The 22,634-nt window shown below is 36.8% G+C and overlaps 1 pseudogene; it reads right to left on the reverse strand.

Moving 5' to 3' along the window:
- Positions 1–1,161: 1,161 nt before the first annotated feature.
- Positions 1,162–22,634, reverse strand: part of LOC102831444 — a 61,859-nt pseudogene continuing 40,386 nt past the window's right edge.

Here is a 22,634-nt window from a genome sequence, read left to right on the forward strand (position 1 = left end):
TTTTGCATGGTTTTAAATGAGTTATTGATTTTGTATTGTGTTCCTGAATTCTTCCAGGGTTTGCTTGTATTTTCCTTGATCTATTTAAGGATTCCATACATAAAGCTTTTGAATGCCTTATCAAATACCTCTATATCCATTGCTTCCTCAAGAAGATTTCCTACTTCTTTATTTTGCTCACTCCTTTGAGCCACCTTGTCCTGTCTCTTTGTATATTTTGCTTTGCCTGCATTCTAAGACACATTAAGCCTTTGTGTGACTTTGGTGTTTCTCCTACTAGTGGGTATAGTGTGGCCCACCCACATGTGAATCTTCTGTGGTTAAATGTGTATGTGTTCCCTTAGTGAATTAAATGGAGGTGTTGGGGCAAGATCTTTTCTTGATTCAAGTTGGCAAAGTTATATGATCTGAGTACATCCATAACCCTTGTTGGACCATATGGTCCTTCTGAGTTGGTATTAGAAGTTCGTATATTATCTGGACATCAGTACAGACATCACTCTATCCTTAAGAGGATGAGAAACACAAAATGGATAGAGAAGGCCCACTAGGCATGTATGAACTGGCATCTCAGGAGTGATTGGGATATGTAGGGATTTCATTGCAATTACAGACAGTCTGCAGGAATTGTTTGCATATGGACTATGCAACATTGCTGTCAGGTGAACAGTGGATGAGGTGCTAGGTTTGCCTACTTGTTGTCTGGCCAAGGTGCAGATGGGACCTATTAGGATGTGATTGGTGCTGCTGCTGAGATAATGCGTCGGTCCCATAATGAAGATATGGATGTGAGAAGGATTCTTTTGGTCAATATATTGGGCACACTGTGTGTACACTGCCAGTTGTTTCTGGTCCAGGTCCATGTCTTAGATAGAGGGTGGTGAGCATGGATTGGTTTCCATAGCTAAGTGTGAACAGCCTGTGCTTCAGGGAAGGGGGTGGTGGGTATACTTGTGTATATCAGTTTCTGCTTCACTTTCCATAGAGTAACTTCCCTGTGGTTACCTGCTTTCAAAGCTATGCTACTTCTTCAGCACTTCCTCCCAGGAGTATCCTGTCCCTGGCTTGGTCCTTCCCACCTTGACTTTTCTTTCCAGGATTGTTTGCTTGAATATCTACCATTTTAGCTGTGCTCTCTTTGGAGTTGCTTTCTTGAGATCATTACTCCAAAGTAGTCTCAAAATGACCATGTTGCTCCCTGCTGGCAGGCAGGGCACAGTTGATAGGAAAATCTCTGTTTTTCTGCTCATTCTCTTTCTTCAGCTCCCTTTTCGATAGTCTGGAATCTGCAGTCAATTTTTCTGTCAAATTTATAAAAATTTTCAAGTTTTTGCTGTCAAGAAGTCATTATGTATCTAAGTGTATCTTAGATACATAAGTGTATCTAAGAAGGCATATTGACCAGATTCCCACAATGATATTTTCCAATGAACTGGATAACTGTGTGTGAATTAAATGTATGTTTGTAATAAAATGTTAATTTTATGTAATGTTATAGAAATTCTTCAGCTTAGAACTGAGGTAAATATTAAAGTATTAAATATTTATTGTGCTTTGTCTTTATGTAAACATATTTATTAGATACGATAGCATACATTGTATTTCTAGTATTTTTGTGAACAAGTTCTTATCAATTTTCCATGACTATTAAGTGTGAAATGTCTCCTATATAAAAATGAAGCTTGTTTCCATTGTAGTTTATAGTATTAAATTGAGAATTTCCTACAAAAAAAGTATTTTGAAGCTTCAACTTAAAATTTTACAGTATTTTTGGAAGGTTTTTTTTTTTTTTTTATTCATAATACTGTTTTAAAGTCACTCTGTTCTGAAGTGAATTCTAGTATATTTTTTAAAAGAGTTAAAATAATGTATTTTCATTGTATTCTTTGTATTGGTATGTTTTGAGACAGTAATTAAAATTGAACATCATTTTTACTTAGATTTAATGATCAGTAAACGTGTAGAAGAAAGGGTTTAATATTGTAACGTTCAAAACTAATTACAAATTCTTGGGATGAACAAAATTTGAGTTAATATAAAAATGCAATATCATGAGCAATATAAGCAAATAATTTGGTAGCCATATTTTTTCAAATGAAATTGCTTCAGGTTACACATTTGCAGAATATAAATTTGATGTTAAAGAGTAAGAAAACAGGCTTAAACCAGTTTGAATTTGTTCATTCTTGGCTGACAAAGCAAAACCAGAACAGAACCAAATTTCAAAGATTTTATTGAACCAGAATGATAACCAAAATGGGAAAAAAAAAATTGCAGTGTGAAGGCCTGGTTCCTGTTTTATAAGAGTAAATTTGAATATCTCACTGCCTGTTTGTAAGTGTTACCAGCAGTGAGAAAGAATCTCTGTGTGGTTCAAACAATTATTCCGATCTGCTGCTAAGTCAAAACTTGACAGTTTGAGTTCACTCAGAGTAGCCTCTAAAGAAAGTCCTGGCAAATATGCTTCTGAAAAACAGATTGTCAAAAAACCTACATAGCCTAGTTCTATTCTGACACAATCAATTTGACCATAAATATGTTTATTTTGTTTTGCTTTGATTTTAGGAGGAGGTTCTCAGCTGTCGCTATCATCCTAGGATTCAGCTACTGTCAGTGCTTGCAGAAAAGAAAAGAAATAACTGGTCTTCCTTTTTATATTCTATCCTCTAATCTCCTCCAATTTGCCCAAAACTTACTAGAAGTAGAATGCAAGAAATTCAGCTAATGAAGTGCAAATAGATAAACATTCAGGACAAAGGTCAGAACTGAGAACAGAGACAATATATCTAGGAAGCAAAAAAAGAGAAAAACACCTTACCAACACATTCTATCAAGGATTGTTGACTGTAGTTCAAGTGTGTTTCCACAGCTCACAAAACTGTAAAACATCATAAATATAGATCCTTGCAGAGGCTGCAGAGAAAATCAATCGTCCAGCTCAGTAGAGACAATTTTGTTTTTTCTCAACTGAAAAGCTCTTTCAAATATATGAATATCAAAGTTTGATCCATAGAATTGATAGAATGAATGTGAATTGATATAACAATTATGATTCTAATTTAAAATGCAAAGCATTCATTTGAAATTATTTTTCTGTTTAGTCTTCAATTTTTAATTTTATATAATAAGTTACTCTTTGCATTATTTTCAGGTTTCAAGGTTGTGCTTGAATCAAGGTCTTGGTGAATCATCCCAGAGAGATTCTGGTTCAATTAGGGGTCATTTACTTACTTACCTGGATTCTGATATCTGTTTCTGGGCCAACTATTTTCAGTGCTGTTGTACCTCTCAGCCCTTGAATACATCTACCTTTCACTTCATATTTCAGAGTAACATTAAGAAAAATAGTTGAATTTCATATTAAAAGAATATTTCTTCATCAAGTCTCTAGTTACCACGTTCATAAGCTACTGTAAATGTCACATGATACCTAAACAAAAAAACAAACAAAAAGAAAACACAAGCCAGTTGCTGGCAAATCAGGTCACACTCATGCCCCCCTCCCCCGACATATTGCAAAATGGAACTGTGCTCCATAGGATTTTCAAGGTTATGACCTTTGGAAGTAGATCACTAGGCCTTTATTCTGATGCTTCTCTGGGAAAGTTTATGATTTCTGGTAAGCAATCAGACACACATTTTTGGTACCCAGAAACCCCTTGTGATACTAGTGCATAATATATAAGCAAGTTATAGATCTTCAGTAGATGGAACACCATCTCTGTACTTCATTTTCTCCACAACCTACCAAAAATTGCCATATTGCTGGCCATCCAGGTATCCACCCAGGTTCACAGGGGTCTATTGAATTTGGTCGGGCTTAGCTCACAACTTCATTGCTGTATTTTCCTCCTCTTCCCTTTATTAGTGGCCAACGTGGTCAACAGCCAGACCACATGCTTGCTCATGTATTCCCCTTGACTCTCAGTCTTGGAAGGGGGTTTGCTCTGAGGGGTCCTGACCACTTGCCTTGATGGCTCCCAGGCAAACAGTTTACTGCCAGTATTGTTTCAGACTGCCAGTATTGTTTCAGAGTTTTTCCTGACTGTTTTTCTTTCATGGAGTATCTTCTGTTCTTCTAGCCACTCCAGGCTGGTCTACTTGTCCTTTCCAGTGGAAATTTCCTACCTCAGTCAGTTCTGGATGGGGTTCTAGATTCCATCTATGGTCTTGTGCAGTGTAAAGGCTCCACAGGAAGCCTCTTTCACTGGGCAACTTCTAGCCCCCTTTAAGGTATTCCAATCAGTTATAGGGTGAAGACGGACTTACAAGCTTTCTGTAGTGATGATTATGGCTATTCCTTTCTCCCTCCCTGAAGTGTCTATTTTACAATAGTAGGAAAGGGAAACCAAGATTCAAAAGACAGCCAAGCATCTTAACATTATTCCCCTCTTTTATTCCTTCAAACCATGCCTCAATCCCTGTATCCCAGAGCCCTGTTGTTCCAAGGTTGTGCATACATCATCATTTACCTCTGTACCACTTAGCCCATGCAAACCTGCCTAACTGTTCTCCCATCACCCTTATTCTTCCATTCCCACCCCCTTACTTGTATATTGCTCTCCCACAACCCCTGCCACACCCAAGCTATCCTGTGTCTATTCCCTACCCTGTGCTCTATCTTCTCCTCCCTCCCTCCCCTCCTCTCATCCCGTACATCTTGGTGAGCAGCAATAATGGCCCTATGCAGTATTTCTCCTTTTGTGACTGACTAATTTCACTCAGCATAATGTCCTCAAGGTTCATCCTTGCTATGCGGTGGCTTGCAGCTTCCTTATTGTTCTTCAAGGTAGAACAGTATTCCACTGTGTATATGTACCACAGTTTTTATCCTTTTGATTTCCTTTGGTTCCATTGTGACATAGCCCATGTGATTTCAAATATATGTTATTTGTGTCTTCTCCCTCTTTTCTTTTGTTAAATTTGCCAATGGTTTGTCGATTTTATTAATCCTTTCAAAGAACCAGCTTCTTGTCCTATTGATTCTATATTTTTCCTGTTTTCCATCTCATTTATTTCAGCTCTTATCTTTATTATTTTATTTGGTGACTGTAGGTTCCCTCTGCTGGTCAGTTTCTAATTGTTGTGGATGCTGTGTTAATTTTGGTTCTTTCTTCTTTTTGGATGTGCGCATTTATTGCAATAAATTTTCCTCTCAGCACCACTTTTGCCATGTGCCAACGATTTTGGTATGTTGTGTTTTCATTCTCATTTGTTTCTAGGAACTTTCTGATTTCACATTTAATTTCTTCTTTTACCCAGTCACGTTTCAGCAGGGTGTTGTTCAGTTTCCATGTATTCAACTTTATTTCCTTAGTCTTCTTGTTGTTGATTTCTAGTTTTATAGCATTGTGGTTTGAAAAGATGCTTTGTAGTATCTTGATGTTTGTAAATTTATGGAGGTTTGCTTTGTGACCTAACACATGGACAATTCTGGAGAATGTTCCATGTGTACTGCAGAAGAAAGTATATTGTGCTGTTGTTGTATTGAATAATCTATACACATCTATGATGTCAAGTTGGTTGATTATGCTGTTTAGTTCCTCTGTAACTTTTTCGAGTTTCTTTCTGGTTGTCCTGTCCCTTTTCGAAAGTGGCATATTAAAATATCCTACTATAATTGTAGATTTATCTATTTCTTTCTTCAATTCTAGTAAGGTTTGCTTCATCTATCTTGGTGCTTTATCATTGGGAGCATAAATATTTGTTATGGTTATGTTTTCTTGCTCAATTGACCCTTTGATCATGAGATAGTGTCCTTCTTTATTTCTTATGTTGGTTTTTGTCTTAAAATTTACTTTATCAGAGATTAGAATTGCCACTCCTGCTTGTTTAGTGTTGCAGTTAGCTTTGTATATTCTTTCCATCCTTTTACTTTTACTCTGTTCTTTGTCTTTGTGTGTAAGGTATGTCTCTTGCAGGCAGCATATTGAAGGGTCTTGTTTTCTTATCCAATCTGCCACTCTGCCTCTTCATTGTTGCATTCAATCCATTGACATTCAATGTAAGTATTGATAGGTATGAATTAATTGCTGCCATTATATTAATTTTTGGTAGTGCAGTTTGTTTCTATGTTCTGCATGCCTTCTTGTGCTGAGTTTGTGTTTTTTGTGCTATTTCTTGTTGGTTCCTTCTTAGTTTTCATGTTTGCTTGTTCTGCTTGGAAGTTCATTTTCATGGTAAGTTGTGAATTATTAACATTTTTGGGGGTTACCTTATAGTCTATTAACTTTTCTCTCCATTTAAGAGACTCTATTGTATCCTGTAATCTACCTGACATCCTTACCACCTGGGTCTCTGTTCCTACATTTATCCCTTCTTTGACATTGATATTATTTTGATCTTCGGTTGACCTCCCAGCTCTTTTGAGTTCGTTGTAGTTTTGTTCTGTTTTGAACTCCATTATCTGTTGACTGAGTTCCAGGTAGTGTTGCCACACCTGTCAATCTCTGGTTGTTGTCCATTCTTGTTTGTTTTCAGTCCAAAGAACTCCCTTTAGGATGTTTTGAAGTGCTGAATTGGTTTTGACAAAATAGCTTAGATTCTGTTTATCCTGGAATGTTTTGATTGTATCATTGTATTTGATTGAATGTTTTCCTGGATAGGCGATTCTTGGTTGGCAATTTTTTTCTCTTAGGGTTTTGTATATGCCTCCCCATTGCCTTCTTGCCTGTATGGTTTGTACTGAATATTCAGAGCTTAATCAGATTTGCTTGCCTTTGTGACACTGCTCTTCTCTCTGGCCGCTTTTAGAATTTTCTCCTTTTCTTTGATTTTAGAGAGTTTGATTATTATAAGTCTTGGTGACTTTCTTTTGGGGTCAATCCTCCTGTGGTACGTTTGGCTTCTTGAATGTTTATCTTCTCATCTTTCAAGATGTTAGGGAAATTTTCTTCCAGAAGCTCTTCAACTATCTCCTCTGTGGACGTCTCTGATTCTTCCTGTTCCAGAATGCCAATAATTCTTAAGGTGTCCCTCTTCATGTTATTCAGCATGAATCTTAGACTCTCTTCAGATTTTTTAATCCTTTTTTTGCTTGCTCTTCTATCTTAGCAGTATTGAGAGATTTGTCTTCCAGATTGCTAGTTCTGGCTTCCATCTCTTCTATTTGGCTCCTTTCCCCTTTCAGTGTACTGTCCATTTCTGATATTTTATTATTAATCATCTGGACCTCTTTTTGCAAGTTTTGAATTGTTTCCAATGCTGTATCAATCTTGTTTGATTGCAGTTTTTGTACTATCTGAACTTCTTCCTTGTTTTCCTCCACCCCTTTTCAGAACATTTGAATTTGTTTCCATGTCATTCTGCTAAAATCCTTCTCAGGCGTATCCAAAACCTCTTCTAGAAAGCTTTTGTCTGTCTCCAGCTCATTTGTCTCAGTTATTCTTTTCTGGTTTTGGTCATGTTTTTAGATTTTTTGTTTTTGTTTATAATTTTCAGTGGTTATGTGGGGTTTTTAATGCTTAAATGCATGTTTATTGTTGTGTTATTAAGCTTACTGGGTGTCTCCTGGTGGATATGATCAGGATATAGGCTTCCTTTTCCACATGTAATGATTAGCAGCTATTATCAGCTCTTGTCTCAATGGTGGAATATTATGGGGTATGCTTGTAACTTGGCTATATGGCCATGATTGCTGACTCTTCTTGGGTAACGTAGGGAGAAAAAGCTCCCCCCTCCAGGAAAAATTTGTGACCAAAAGGACCAATAGCAGAAGCAATATAAAAACAGAGACAAAAATCACCACTTTGAAGCAAAAATAAAATTGTGGCCGACAGTCTAGTCACCTTTGCTGTGCAGGTAGTGTGAGTGCACTGTAGAAACCTCCAGCTGTGGGTGGGGTGTCCACTCATTCAGGCCCCTCCTCTAGTTACCACTATAGAGATGCACAGATATATATTGAGAAGTCAATAGGAGAAAGATTGTCTACTTTTTTTGTCTCTGAAGATCAGTTAGGCATCTGCATGTGCACAGCATAATTCTCGAGATAATTGCATCCTTTTATGTTGGGGTTTTACAGATTGTCCCTATGGTTTGTCCGTCAGGCCAGAGCAGGTTTTTTCTTGCTGTATAGGCCGGATTAAAAGGTCCTGCACAAGTTAACTTTAGGGCTGGGACTCACAGGCTGATGTCATAAACAGCCACTAATCTCTGTCTCTCTGTACCATGGGAAAACTAGGGCTCAGCATTGGACTTTTTTTGGGGGGTGGGTGGGCAGTGCTCACTCAGGCATCTGGGCTGGGCAATTAAGGCACAACAGGGAAGAGGAGGAAAAAATGTGTAGAATCCCAGGCTCCTCCTTTTGTAAATATCACTGCACCACTTTTAACACTGATTCCCTGTGCTGGTCTGGTTGTAACCCTGCCCTCTGAACTCTGCCAGGGCGTGGGGCTACAGAGGGAATCCATGTCTCAAGCGATTCCTAACTCATGGCATTTTCCTTTATATTGTGATTTTTTTCACTTGGGCATGTGAGAAACTGATGCTCTGTATCTTATGTTAGATCCAGAGCTCTGCTGGTGTTCCCATGAGTGCAGCTTCTCTGGGTTTTCAATCCCTTCCCCATGGAGCCTTTCCTACCTGGCTGTCTCTGCTGCCACCCAAACTGGAACTCTCAGCCTAAAACATTTTTTAATAAGAGACTATGAAAGCTTTTTAACATATGGACAAAGTGTATTGAAAAGCAAGAAGATTATTTCAAAAAGTGAGGCATTTATCATTTCTAAATGTTGATTAAAATAAATTCTGCAGCCAGAGGGCAGATAATTTTTTATTTACCCTCACATAAAATAATGAATAAAAAAGAAAGTGAAAAAGATGATAAAAACATTCAGGTCTGGGAAAAGACTCAGGCAATCTGCAAAAATAATGTAAGATTCATGAATCAATTAATAGGTAAAATCTAGTTTGAGTTGATTATTGAATGAATATTAATTGAATATATTTATAACTGGGATGGATGTCATCAATCATTTATAATAGGTCCTAGATAATATATATCTAAATAAATTTAAAATGCAACATACATATTCTTTTCTAGTATGTTCACATTTATTTTACAGTATTTAACTAATACAATATTATAAATAAACATATTTATAAATACAGTATTTATTTCACAGTGTTTAATTATTTTGCTAAATGACTAGAAATTAAACAATTAAGTAATATTTTCACTTTATTTAATTGTGTGTGTGTTTTAAAATTTATTTCATTTTTATGAAACTAAGAAATTGTTTTCTGAAGAACAACATATGGGAGACATTGGTTTATATGTTTTTCACATTTTTTTTTCTTTAATTCAATCTCCTATACCTATTTTGAAGTCCTAGTGTGGTCCTGTAGGATAATGCACTAGACCACAAGGTCTGTTTGAACTGCAAAGTTCAAAGTTCAAACTCACCAGCTGCTCCTTGAAAACTCTATACAGGGTCACTATGAGTAGGAAAAGACTTAATGACACATAACAATAATAGCAGACCTATTTTGGGACTTCTGGTGTAGCACTGGAGCATAAGCACTGGACTGCAAGATCGATTTGAATCACAACGTCAGCAGTTCAAACAAACCAGCTGCTCTTCAAAAATCCTATACAGGGTTGCTATGGGTCAGAATTCATTCAACAGTCCTTAACAACAACAACAAAATACCTTATTTGATACCTTTAATACTTTTCTAAATAGCATTTGTATACAGTGATTAAGAATTTGGCTAACTGAAAAGTCACCTGATTGAACCACCAAGGGCTCCACAAGAAAATACCTGGAGATCTGCTTCCTTCAAGATTACAGCCTAGAATATCCCATGGGGCAGTTCACCCCTGTCATAGAGTCATTGTAAGGTGGGATCACAATAATAACTACTTTTCTACTGCTGTCTGTAAAAGCTCCTACATACTTACAGACTTAAAACAATTTTATTTATTAACTCATGGTTGTGTAGGTCTGAAGTTATGGCACAGTACAACTCAGCTGGTGCTCTTCTCTGGGTTTCACGAGCCTAAATTCAAGTTGTGGGTGGGGCCATTTTTCTTTCTGTAATGTCTAGGGATGAGTTCAACTTCATTCAGGTTGTGGACAGAATTCATTTACATGGGTTCAGTTTCCTATTCTCTTGCTACCTGTCAGATAGAGGTTGTTCTTATTTTATTGATGCTTTCCTTGTCTCATTGCTCTTTTCTTCATCCTCAAAATCAGTAGTAGCAGGTAGAATATTCCTCACTCTTCAAATCCTTTCCTTTAATCTCATCGCTGTTCTCTTCCAGCTGATTTTAAAGGCTCACATGATTAGATTGGACCCACCTGGATAATCCTTGATTATCTTCTTCTCTCAAGGTCTGAAATTTTAAACACAGATGCAAAATCCCTTCTAAGCGTATAAAATAACATATTCACACATTTTGGGGATTAAAGTGTGGGCATCTTGGTGGGAGGCATTATTTTGCTTTCCAGATTACCTTCCTGTCCCCACAGCCTCCTTTATCTCTAATCCTCTCATGAATCCCTGAAATACTAGCCCTCCTTTTAAAATAAATAAATAAATAAAATGATACACACATTCCCCCTTGGATTTTGTTTGCACACTCTCCTAAGCCTGATATATCTTTTTCACTATATTCTTGATGTTTCCACCTTTTCTATTCTCTGTGGCTCCAAATCAAATTCTCTCTTCTCAATGAAATCCTGTTGTCAGGCTCTCATATTCCTTACCTGAACTAATACATAGAACTCCTGGAGTTTTTGAATCGATGCTTTGTTTCATTGTTGTTACTACTAAGTGCCATCAAGTCCATATCAATTCATAGTGACCTTTTATAGGGTTTCCTAAGAGTAGCTGGTGAGCTTGAACTGTAGACCTTGCAGTTCAAAGCAACCTTGCAGTCCAGTGCATTAACCCACAGGGCCACACCAGGACTCCATATAATCTTTTTGAGAACCATTATAATTTAAGCCTGGATGTCAAATTGTCTGTTTATTATTTTGTGTTTCCAACTCTCAAGGCCAAGTAAAGTTCCTGGGTCATTAGAATATTATCAACTGCAGCTAACTGGAAAACCTCAGATTACCTTCATTCATAAGAAAATGTATTTTTGTACATAGTAGGAAGTCTAGAAGCATGTGTGTCAGTGTAAGGTGTTTTAAAGATTGATTCATGTAGTGACTCATTGAGAACAGGAGTTGTTTTCAACCATTTGCTCCGTTATTCACCAGGTGACTTCATTCTTAGAACTAGTGCAAAAAGGTTGCTGCAGTTGCAAGAGTCATAGCCACACATCCAAAAGGAAAAATAAATGAGTGCTTTCTATGTGTTCTTTTTTAGACAGTGATTCCTTCTCACATCATATTGGCGTGAAGTGGTTCATTTGACCATTATTGTGTAGGTTCAGAGGAAGTGGAAAGTTTTCTTGAGACTCAGGGTTGGGTGTGGTTATTGGTGGAAACACGAGTTTGTTGACAGAAAAGGGCTGTGAGAAAAGGGTAGGTGATGCCTTTACAAGATAGTCTAATGAAATGAAAGAAGACAGAAATGGCTGTAGGCTATAATATAATACAACTATATAATATAATACACTGTAGTGGTTACGAATCGGGCTATGAACCTTAAGGTCAGCAGTTCGAAACTACCAGCTGTTCCGCAGGAGAAAGATGAGGCTTTCTGCTCCTGTAAAGATTTACAGCCTTGGAAACCCTGTACAGGTCGTTATGAGTCAGAACAACTCCATGGCACATAACAACAACAACAACATACAATACACTAGCAGCACCACTGGAAATAGATGAGGTGATCTGCTGCCATAAATATTTATAGTCTCAGGAACTGTAAAGGGCAGTTCTACTCTATCCTATAGGGTCATCATGAGTTGGAATTAACTCAGTGGCAGTGGGTTAGGGCTATTTTCTATGGAAAAGATTGTATTTTTATATCACTTTGAGATCATAGTGTCTATAAGCAGCTATAAATAAGGCAATTACTCATGAAATATTGGGAGTATTAACATTGATGATATTGAAATAATTTAAATAATGTACAAGTTTAAATGTTTCAGAGTTTTCATTCTTCATTTTGTAGAATGTTTAATATTTTATTGATTATACATTGACTTTATCACTTAAACCCGCGCACTGCCTTTGAATGCCTTCAGACTTGGAGTGCTTATAGGACAGAGTATAACTGCTCTGTAGGGTTCTTCAGATGAGAAATCTGTACAGAAACAGTCTCCTCTTTCTCCCAAGGAGCATTTTGTGGCTTTGAACTGCCCACCTTGTGGATAGCAGCCCAATTCTTACTTAATTGTGTTTACAAGTAAATACATAATTTTAGAGAGATTATTTCTTACAAGTTGGTTCTTGATTCTTAATGTGTGCTTTTATATTAAACTAACAAAAACATGAAGTTTTATGAGCTAGACCTATTTCTAAAAGTTGGCCCATGACAACCCTATGGATATCACAGAATATTGTCTGATACAATGCAGGAAGATAAACCCCCTTGGCTGGAAGCTACTCAAAATACACAGTGGCTCCACTAGTGCCTGCCAATGACCATGAAGATAGCTTAGGACCTGGCAACTCTTTTCTTTGTGGAGTCACTATAGGTAAAAGTCATTTGCATAGGACCTAACAGAAAATATAATATACCTGTCTTCATACTATAAAGTCTCTGCTGAGAAAATTTTTCCATAGTGAGAAATTATTATTGGAGTTCACATAGAATCTGTTGTACTTATATGTGATTTAGCTCCTTCAAGTAGAACGTCAGGTGAACTTTATGCTTTCCTTTAGTCCTTACCCATGTGTGGGATTTCTAGTAGAAATTCCTTGGAAAAATGCTAACATGCCTGGTTTATTTCTATTTGCTATGAGAAGCATAAAAGTGGGAACATTATTATTATACTCCTGACTCTTATGTAGATTATAGTGTTATTATGGTAGAATCTGGGATATATACAGAAATAATTCAGAAAACACTTATGATAGTATGGAATCCTGCATTAAATTGAATGACAATAAAGGTACCTCTCAAAGGTTCTGAAAACCTAGATACAATTATGATTTGAATAAATGTAAGGCCTGTTGTGGTGGTGGTTGTTGTGTACTGAGTCATAGCAATTCTGTAGAGGGTTTCTGAGAATGACTGGTGGGTTTGATCTACCGACCTTATGATTATCAATCCAGTGCTTAATTATTTGGTATAATCTTTAAATACCTGGAATAAAGATTGTAATAAAATTCTATATTTTATAATATGAGTAGTGATACAATACAAATCAGGAACCATTTTCAAAAGAACCACTATATCGTTAATTTTCTTAAGAGTATCAGATTGGACAGTCCAACTTCAATAAATATAAATGCTTAACTATTACCTATGAACGTTTAATTTGGGAATAAATGGAAATAATATAAAAATGGAAATCAAAGTTAAATAAAGACTGCTTTGAAATTTCAAAATCCACTAAAATCATCAATTATCTTTATTTGGTAAAGGGAAGGCAATAACAGTAAAATACATATTGGCGCCAACTGTGATGTGAAATTTAAAGCTCTAAAACCTCATTAAAATCAGCCTGGTAATGTTGTTCCATATGCCCTGGTTTACAGTTGCCCGAGGATCCCTAACCTGTGGCTCCTTTTTTCCTGTCATATCACCTTGCTAATAAGGATTAGATAAGGATATTTGCTTAAGTATTCATAAGATTATAAATAATACTTGTACAAAGTTTGACAATTTCAGCAATGCATATTTTTCTTCCTGTCTTTAGGCTACACACTATATATCTGTTTTAATTTGGCATGTATGCATGTTTCCAAAGTAAATTTTGAATGTAACTTAACAGAAGCTATTCTATGTTATTGTTAAATACTGTAGAGTTGGTTCCCACACATAGCGACCCTGTATAGGGTTTCCGAGGAACAGCTGGTGAGCTTGAACCGCCGATCTTGCAGTTCAAACAGCTTTGCAGTTTGGCGCATTAACCCACAACGCCACACCAGGACTCCAAACTATTCTACAGAGTAAGGTAAATTAGTCATTCTGACTATCAATTTTAGGAGTCCTGGTGTGGCACTGTGGGTTAATGCTTCAGACTGCAAAGCCGTTTAAAATGCAAGATCGGCGGTGCAAGTTCACCAGCTGCTCCTTGGAAACCCTATACAGGTTCACTTTAGGTCGGAATCAACTCGACGGCACATAACAACTATCAATTTATACAGGTAATCCTCAGGTTATAAATGAAATCTGTTACAAGTGTGTCTTTCAGCCCAATTTACAAGTAAGTTGGAACAGGTACGTATGGTTTTTATTTATCTTGATTTTAGCGCAAGAAAGGAGCCCTGGCAGCACTGTGTGATAAGTACTGAGTGGCTAACTGTAAAGTTGGCAGTTCAACCCCATCGGTAGTTCTGTGGTACAAAGATGAGACGATATGATCCCATAAAGATTTACAGTCTTGGGAACCCTAAGGAGCAATTCTACTCTATACTATAGGGTCTCTGAGTCGGAATTGACTCAGTGACAGTAGATTAATGAAAGCAGGCGCCCTGGTGGCACTGTGAGATAAGCATTGGTCTCTTAACTCCAAGGTCATTGGTTCAAATCCACTAGCAGCTCCACAGGAAAAAGATGAGGCTATCTGCTCCCATAAAGATTTACAGTCTCAGGAAATATAAGGGCAATTCTACTCTGCCCTATAGGGTCACCATGAGTTGAAATTGACTCAGTGGAGGTGGCTTACAACAAGAAGGAGGCCAGGTAGTATAGTTGGATTCTAACAAAGGTGGGCAGTTCAAATCCACCAACTGCTCTGCAGGAGAAAGATGAGGAAATCTGCTTCTATAAAGATTTACAACCTCAGAAACCTTGTGAAGCAGGTCTATTCATTCCTGTAGGATTGCTATGAGTCAGAATCTGCTCAAACATGATAAGGTGTGGTTAGTTTAGTGAAGAAAATTCTTAAAACTTTTTCAATGATTTCCATGATTATGATGAAAAACTGTTGCATTCAGGAGTTGATTCAGTCATTGCAATGTGAAGGTAAATTTTCATAATATTAAAGGGCAAGTAAGAGTTGTCCATAAGTTGAACATTTGTTGTTGAGACACTACCTATATACACATTCTGAAGAAGGAACCAGATTTAAAACCTCACGCCCATTCTATTGAGTCAATTCCGACTCACAGCGACCCTGGACAGGAGTTTCGAGGCTGTTAATTTTTACTGGGGCAGACAGCCTCATCTTTCTCCTGCAGATTGACTGGTAGACTTGAACTGATGTCTTTTTGTTAGCAGTTCAGTGCTTATCCTACAGTGCCACAGAGCTCTAAAATAGCAGGTCATGAGTCATAAGATTCATATTTTATCACCATCTTCCTAGGCATCCAGTTTCTTTACACTTCTTTATTGTTCACCTTTATCAATAATTCAGTACTCATTTCCCTTTTCATACACTTACATATGTTTAATTAACACCTATGAAAGTTGAGATTTTACACTGAAGGCAAAAAAACATTAAGTTATAGCTCAACATTTTCATATTTTAGCTCAGAGAAAATTGGTAATAAATAAGCTCTGGGCCTATAAGTAAAATAACATTTTTATTTATTTATATATTTTTGACAAATGCACATTATTTCCTATTTTCAGGGCTAGTGGTATGTCCTTACTAAATAGGTATGCTGTTACTACGATTTTCACAGGGAAGAATGCTATCTTTGAAGTATCTACACAGCAACATGAAATTTGTATGGCTGTATGAATTGAATTTCATCTTCTACCAACTTAATTAACCCATCATCCATATTTAAAATAAAAGAAAAATGGCATGTCTAGCACAACTTACTTTCAGAATTAATTCATTAACAAGCTATGCTATCATGTGAAATATTTACAGGATCTTTAAATTGCATTACTTAAAGATATTAAAAGTCAATTATTGTATTCTCACTTTTCTTTCTCTCTGTGTCTCTTTAGTTGTCCTCGTGTGACTCTGTGAGTTAATGTGATGGACTTTAAGGTCAGTTTGAACTGTAAGGTTGGCAGTTCAAGCTCATCAGCCACTTCTTGGAAAACTTATACAGGGTCATAATGAGTCGGAACCTATTTGATGGCACCTAACAACAGCGACGTATCTCTTTTACTGTCTCTCTCTCTTCCTTTCTTTAAAAATAAACAATGCAGAAAACTTTCATACTTTGTGAGAAAGGAAAAAAACATTTGGTGCAAGGTCTTACTCTTTATTTCTATCTACTTGCTTGCCACAACTCTTTTAATTTTTGGCAATTTTAAAAGACTCTATATAGGAGTTCATAAATGTTCACATATAATCATTTAAATTAAAATAAAAGCTAATATTTGTTATCAGGTTTTAGCCTACATTTTAATATAACAGGAATTGACATGCTTATTCTATAAGAATCAGATAGTAAATATTTTCAGAATTGGAGGCCATATGCATATGGTATCCATCACAACTCTTCTCTGTTGTTTCAGCACAAATGCTGTCATAGACAACATGGAGATGAGTGAATATGACTATGTTCCAATAAACTTTAACGACATTGAAAATGGAATTAAAAAATAATTTTCTTGTATCTTCTTTAAACTTTCTAAATGCTCACAATTCATATTCTTCTTTACATTTTTAGCCATTTAAAAATGTAAAAAACATAGTTAACCTGCTAGCTGCACTAAAATAGTACAGACTGTATTTAGCTTGCAAGCCATATTTTGCCTGCCCTTGGCATATAATAACACATATGCTGTATTCTAGTTTTGCATAAATAAGATGAAAAACAATGGGCTCACATAAAAAGTTACTACCTGATTCTCAAAAATTTTTGATTGATCCACAACATATATATATGCAAAGATATATTTTTATGTCTATATATTGTTTTCTACTAAATAGCTTTGTGTCTTTCTGGATGGTAGTGATGGTGGTTGTGTGTCTTTGAGGTGGTCCCAACTCATGACAACCCTATATAGGGTTTCTGAGGCTGTAAATCTTTACAGGAGCAGAAAGTCTCATCTTTCTGCCCCAGAATTGCTGGTAGATTTGAACTGCTGATCCAATTTGTAAACTATTGCACTGCCAGGGAAACTTGTCTTTATGCATAAGGTATAAAATTAAAATACTATTAACAATTGGTTCAATTGTTTAGTAGCCATCTATGATAACTTTGAAAATACTTGGAAATTTTGGGTGGCAAAGTTTAAACAATTTCTGATAGCATCCTAACTTCTAGCACTTGACCACTATGAAACTGTAAAATGTCAAGAAGCATGGACATTTTGAGATGATAAGATTATTCAACACCCAAAGGAATTCATTTGTCTGCCCACTTAAAGACCCTTTTGGTATTGTTATGTGTCATGGAGTTGGTTTCGACTCATAGCGGCCCTGTACAGGGTTTCCGAGGCTGTAAATCTTTACGGGAGCAAAAAGCCTCATCTTTCTCCTGCGGAGCCGCTGGTAGTTTCAAATTGCTGACTGTGAGATTAGCAGTCCGTTTCGTAACCACTACGCTACCAGAGCTCCATTTACAGACCCTAGAAATAGCTATCTAAGTATTCTGTGATGCCATCCACCTAGACACAACTAAAGGATAATAGTGACACCTGACTTGATGGAAATATTTTCTCAATTATATATTTAAAAGCAGATTTTAAATAGGTCAGAGGAGGTTCGTTAAAAAGGATGTGTTCTACCCTGAGTTGTGCAAATGATTAGCACATTTGACTGCTAACCGAAGACGGAGGTTCAAGTTCACCCAGCAGCACTGCTAAAGAAGGGTCTTGTGAAGTACTTCCCAAAATTCAGCCACTGGAAACCCTACGAAGAATACTTCTCCTGCGTGAGATCACCGTGAATTGTACTTAATCTGACACAACTGGTTCCAGTTTACACTGTAAGTAAGTTTATTTTCTTACTGATACTTCTTGATTAATGTTATATAGGAATCCCTGGGTGGTGTATATGGTCAAACCTGGATAATTAAGGCAAATTTTGCTAGTTCAAACGCACTCAGAGATGTTTTGGAAGAAAGGCCCAATGATCTACTTCCAAAAGATTACAGCCATGAGAACCCGTGGAGCACAGTTCTACTCTGAAACACATGGTGTTTCCTTGAGTTGGATTTAACTTGATAGCAGTTGATATGGCATAGGAGGATCAGCACTGGACTATGAACCATAAGGCTGGCAGTTCACACTCACCAAGTTCTCTTTGGAAATCATATACAGAGTTGCTATGATTCAGACTGACTCGACAGCATTTAATAACAACAACATGTATGTGTGTGTATGTGTATATATATATAATTGTTGTAGTTAAGTGCCATTGAATCATTTTTTACTTACAGCATCCCTGTATAAGGTTTCTAAGAAGTGACTAGTGGGTTTGAACCACCAAATCTGTAGTTAGCAGGCTAGTGCTTATCGTATAGTCCCACACCAAGACTCTCTCTCTCTCTCTCTCTCTCTCTCTCTATATATATATATATATATATATTTAAATCAATAATCCTTACTTCTGATTTTGATTTTTTTCACTTATTCAAATTGTATAGCTTAGGTATTTGGGAAGCAATAGATTTGTTTTTTAATTTTTTCACTTCTTTCTATGTTCATCTATATGTGATTTGATGAATAATTTTTTACAAGTATTATAGTAATTTTACCATTCTCCAAAATCAGTTGTGACATTTATGATAAATATAATTCAAAGAAATCCATTAAGGAGCAGAGACACATTCTTTAAATATTTTATAATAGGAATAAATATGCCTCATTTACTGTGTGTCCTGATGTATGTTTAGATTTGCAATAGTTTTGACTATGGCAAACATACAGTTGGGATAACAGCTTTCTATAATTAAACAGTGAGTAGTAAGTTCTCTCCCAGATATTCGTGTTAACTATTTTTTTTTTTTTTAGCTCAGTTTGATCATAGTATCAATTCAGAGTAAGACCAAATTACAACTGGCTCATAATAAATACACAATAATTTTACTTAACAAAAATTTAGCTGGAGGCATATGCTATATGGACCCTTCTGTCAGACATATAGTAAAATAACTTTTAACCGAATTTCATAGCCAATGATCTTTCTATTATTATAAGTATGACTCAATACTATAGAAAAGACTTAGTGCTAATTTTATTATATAGTTCAATCTGAAGTATAGCTGCTTTCTAACTAAATTTCTAGGTTCAATAATACTCACAATAATAACTTGTTTTACTTCAGATTAAATCAGAATTCTCATTTCTTTTGCTTTATAAGATACTTATTATTTGTTACAACATAACTATTTTTTAAAAGATGCCTAGCACATTTCTAGATAAACCAATGTGTACATTTAAAAGAACTGGTTTTGACACATACCAAAATCAGTAAGTGTGCCTGGTGCAGCAATTGGACCAACCTAATTGAATCTACGTTTGGCACTTTACCACTTGAATGCATCAATGGTCTGGGTGCAAAATAATATGTTCCTTGAGAATTTGAAATAAGAGATAATGATATTTTAGTGAAAAGTGGTAGATTCTGGACTTCAAAGTACATGTAGAACAGCCATCAGGATGAACACTTTCATAGACAAAAACTATGTGCTAGTTGATGTTCTTGGTATGTTTTCAAAATATTGAGTAACCAGAGAGAGCTGGTCTATGGAAAGTATAATGCAATCAATTTTCAGAGAGAAGAAACAGAAAGGCTAAGCATGTTAAATTGAAGGAGAAAGAAGAATGTTGAGTTTGATTTTCCTGTTCCCCTTTCAACATTATTCCCATGTGAATTCCCTGCATCCATTTTACTTGCACTAAATATGAGTGTTTCTGGTGGCAGAGAATACACAAACACACACATACTCACAGTAGAAGGAGAAATGGTAGTATAAATGATTATAATTTTTTTTTTAAATAAAAGTTTCAAAGAAAAGTGGGTTTCATGGACAGAAACAAAGATGACAATTCATTCAAAAAAAAAAAAATATTAGCTGAGGTTAAGGAATTTTAAGGAGTTTCGGGGGGTACAAATAAATGAAGGGCTAGTGGTTCATATTCACCCAAAGAAATCTCAAATGTAAGGCTAGGCATCTACTTCCAAAAGATCACAGCCTTGAAACCTATGAAGAAGTCTATTCTGCACATATGGGGTCACCATGAGTAAGAATTGACTTCACAGCAACCAACAGCAATAGCGACTGCTAGTCTATTCTGTTCTAACCTGATGCAAGTGCTGTCCACATTGTCACCTCATACTGGGTCATACAAACCAACACCAAACTCACTGTGATCAAGTCGATTATGACTCATAGAGACCCTGTATAGAGTTTCTGAGGCTGTCAAGTTTTACAGGAGCAGAAACCTTATCTTTCTCCCCAGAAGCAGCAGTTGGGTTTGTACAGCAGATCTTGTGGTTATTACTCCAGTGCTTATCCCACAGTGCACCAGGGATCCTCATGTTCAGTAGAAGATAATCAGAATATCTCAGTGGCATACAACAAGAAACATATATTTGACTGATGAGTCTATGAGATTCAGCTGATTTGTGCTAAGCTTGATTGTTCTTGGCTGCTGTCACATGGGCCGTGGTGGGTCAGCTCGGCAACTCTGATGATCTTGGCTGGTCTCATTCATATAACTAGGGAATACCTCCAGCTGAACAAACCTCAACTGATTTGGCTCAGTTCCACATGCCTTTCATCCCCCAGAAGGCTAGCCTAGGCATGTTTTCCTGTCACTGGCAAAAGAGCAAAAGGCTAGTGGAAATGCATACTCATGCAGCCAAATTTTTCTTGTGTCACACCTACTAAAACCAAAACAAATCAAATCAATCATAAGACTAGTGCAGATTCCTTGTGATGGTGGTAGTGGAGTGAAGGTACAGGGGGCAGTTGTGAAAGTATTTGCAAGTGACATAGAAAGAGCATTAATACAGTGAGAATCAGAGACTTCTGGCAAGATGGTGAACTAGGCAGGCATGCTACACAGACCCTCTGCAAGAAATACATAAAAGACCAAATTAAACGATGTAAATGATAATTCTGGAAGCTTGAGTTTCAGAGGAAAGAATAAAAAATAGACTTGACTACTATCTAGGAGAAAAAGATCAACAGGAATGGTAAGAAATGAGACAGTGGGTTCTGGCCTAACTTGGTGTGGCTATTTTGAGCTTTCACAAGTAGCATTTGATCTGAGCAGTGCAGATGCACACAAGCTCCTGGCTACAAGAATGATGTGATTCTCTTTGTTTTTCCCCAACACTACCTGGTGACCAGACGCATGGCCAGTTCCCACCTTAATCCACTCCCAGCACAGTACCAGCTCTGCAAGAGGTCAAAGCACTTTTATAAGATTTTCCACTGCATGCAGAGCACAAAATGAGCTCTGATTTTTAGACCTGGAAATTCCATAGAGGTGGTCCCTGGCCAATACTAGATAGATGGAAACACTCATAACCAATTGTCCTGTCCTAGCTGCCTTCTGGGAGTGAGTTCATTCTGGGAACAAACACCCTGACCTTGACCACCAATAGGACCTACATGAACTACATTTAGATTGTGTTCCCCAACAATAAACAAGTCTGTCAGTTTGTCATACTGTGGTGGATTGTGAGTTGCTGTGATTCTGGAAGCTATGCCACCGGTATTTTAAATACCAGCAGGATCATCCATAGTGTACAGGTTTGAGATGAGCTTCCAGATGAAGACAGACTAGGAAGAAGGAGTGACAAACTACTTCCAAATATTTAGTCACGAAAAATCTTATGAATAGCAGAGAAACACTGTCAGGTATAGTGCCAGAAAATGAGCCCTTCAGGTTGGAAGGCACTCAAAATGTGACTGGGGAAGAGCTGCCTCCTCAAAATAGAGTTGACCGTGATGACGCAAATGGAGTAAATCCCGTGGGACGAAAGCCCACGAAACCATCATTTGTTGAAGGAGCACAACTCAGAATGAAGAGAAACAGCTGTAAAAATCCACTGAAAATCGGAACGTGCAATGTACAAAGTATAAACCTGGGAAAATTGGAAGTTGTCAAAAATGCAATGGAATGCATAAACATTGATATCTTAAGCATTAGTGAGCTGAAATGGACTGGTATTGGCCATTTTGAATCTGATGACCACATGGTTTACTAAGCAAGGAATGACAAATTGAAGAGGAATGGTGTTGCATTCATTGTCATAAAGAACATATCCAGATCAGTCATGAGGTACAATGATAGGATAATATCCATGTATGTGCAGGGAAGCTCAGTTAATACCACAATTATTCAAATTTACGCACCAACAACAAAAGCCAGTGAGGATGAAATAGAAAATGCTACCAACTTCTTCAATCTGAAATTGATCAAACATGCAATCAAGATGTATTGATCATTATTGGTGATAGGAATACAAAGGTTGGGATCAAAGAGGAAGGATCAGTAGTTGGAAAATATGGCCTTGGTGATAGAAATGATGCTGGAGAATGTATGAGAGATTTCTGCAAAGCCAATGATTTATTCATTTCAAATACCTTCTTTAGACAGCATAAGAGATGACTATACACATGGGCCTCACCAGATGGAATACACAGAAATCAAATTGAATACATGTGTGAAAAGAGACAATGGAAAGGCTCCATATC

This window comes from Chrysochloris asiatica, unplaced genomic scaffold (genome assembly GCF_000296735.1).
Source record: "Chrysochloris asiatica unplaced genomic scaffold, ChrAsi1.0 scaffold00031, whole genome shotgun sequence".
Taxonomy (NCBI): domain Eukaryota; kingdom Metazoa; phylum Chordata; class Mammalia; order Afrosoricida; family Chrysochloridae; genus Chrysochloris; species Chrysochloris asiatica.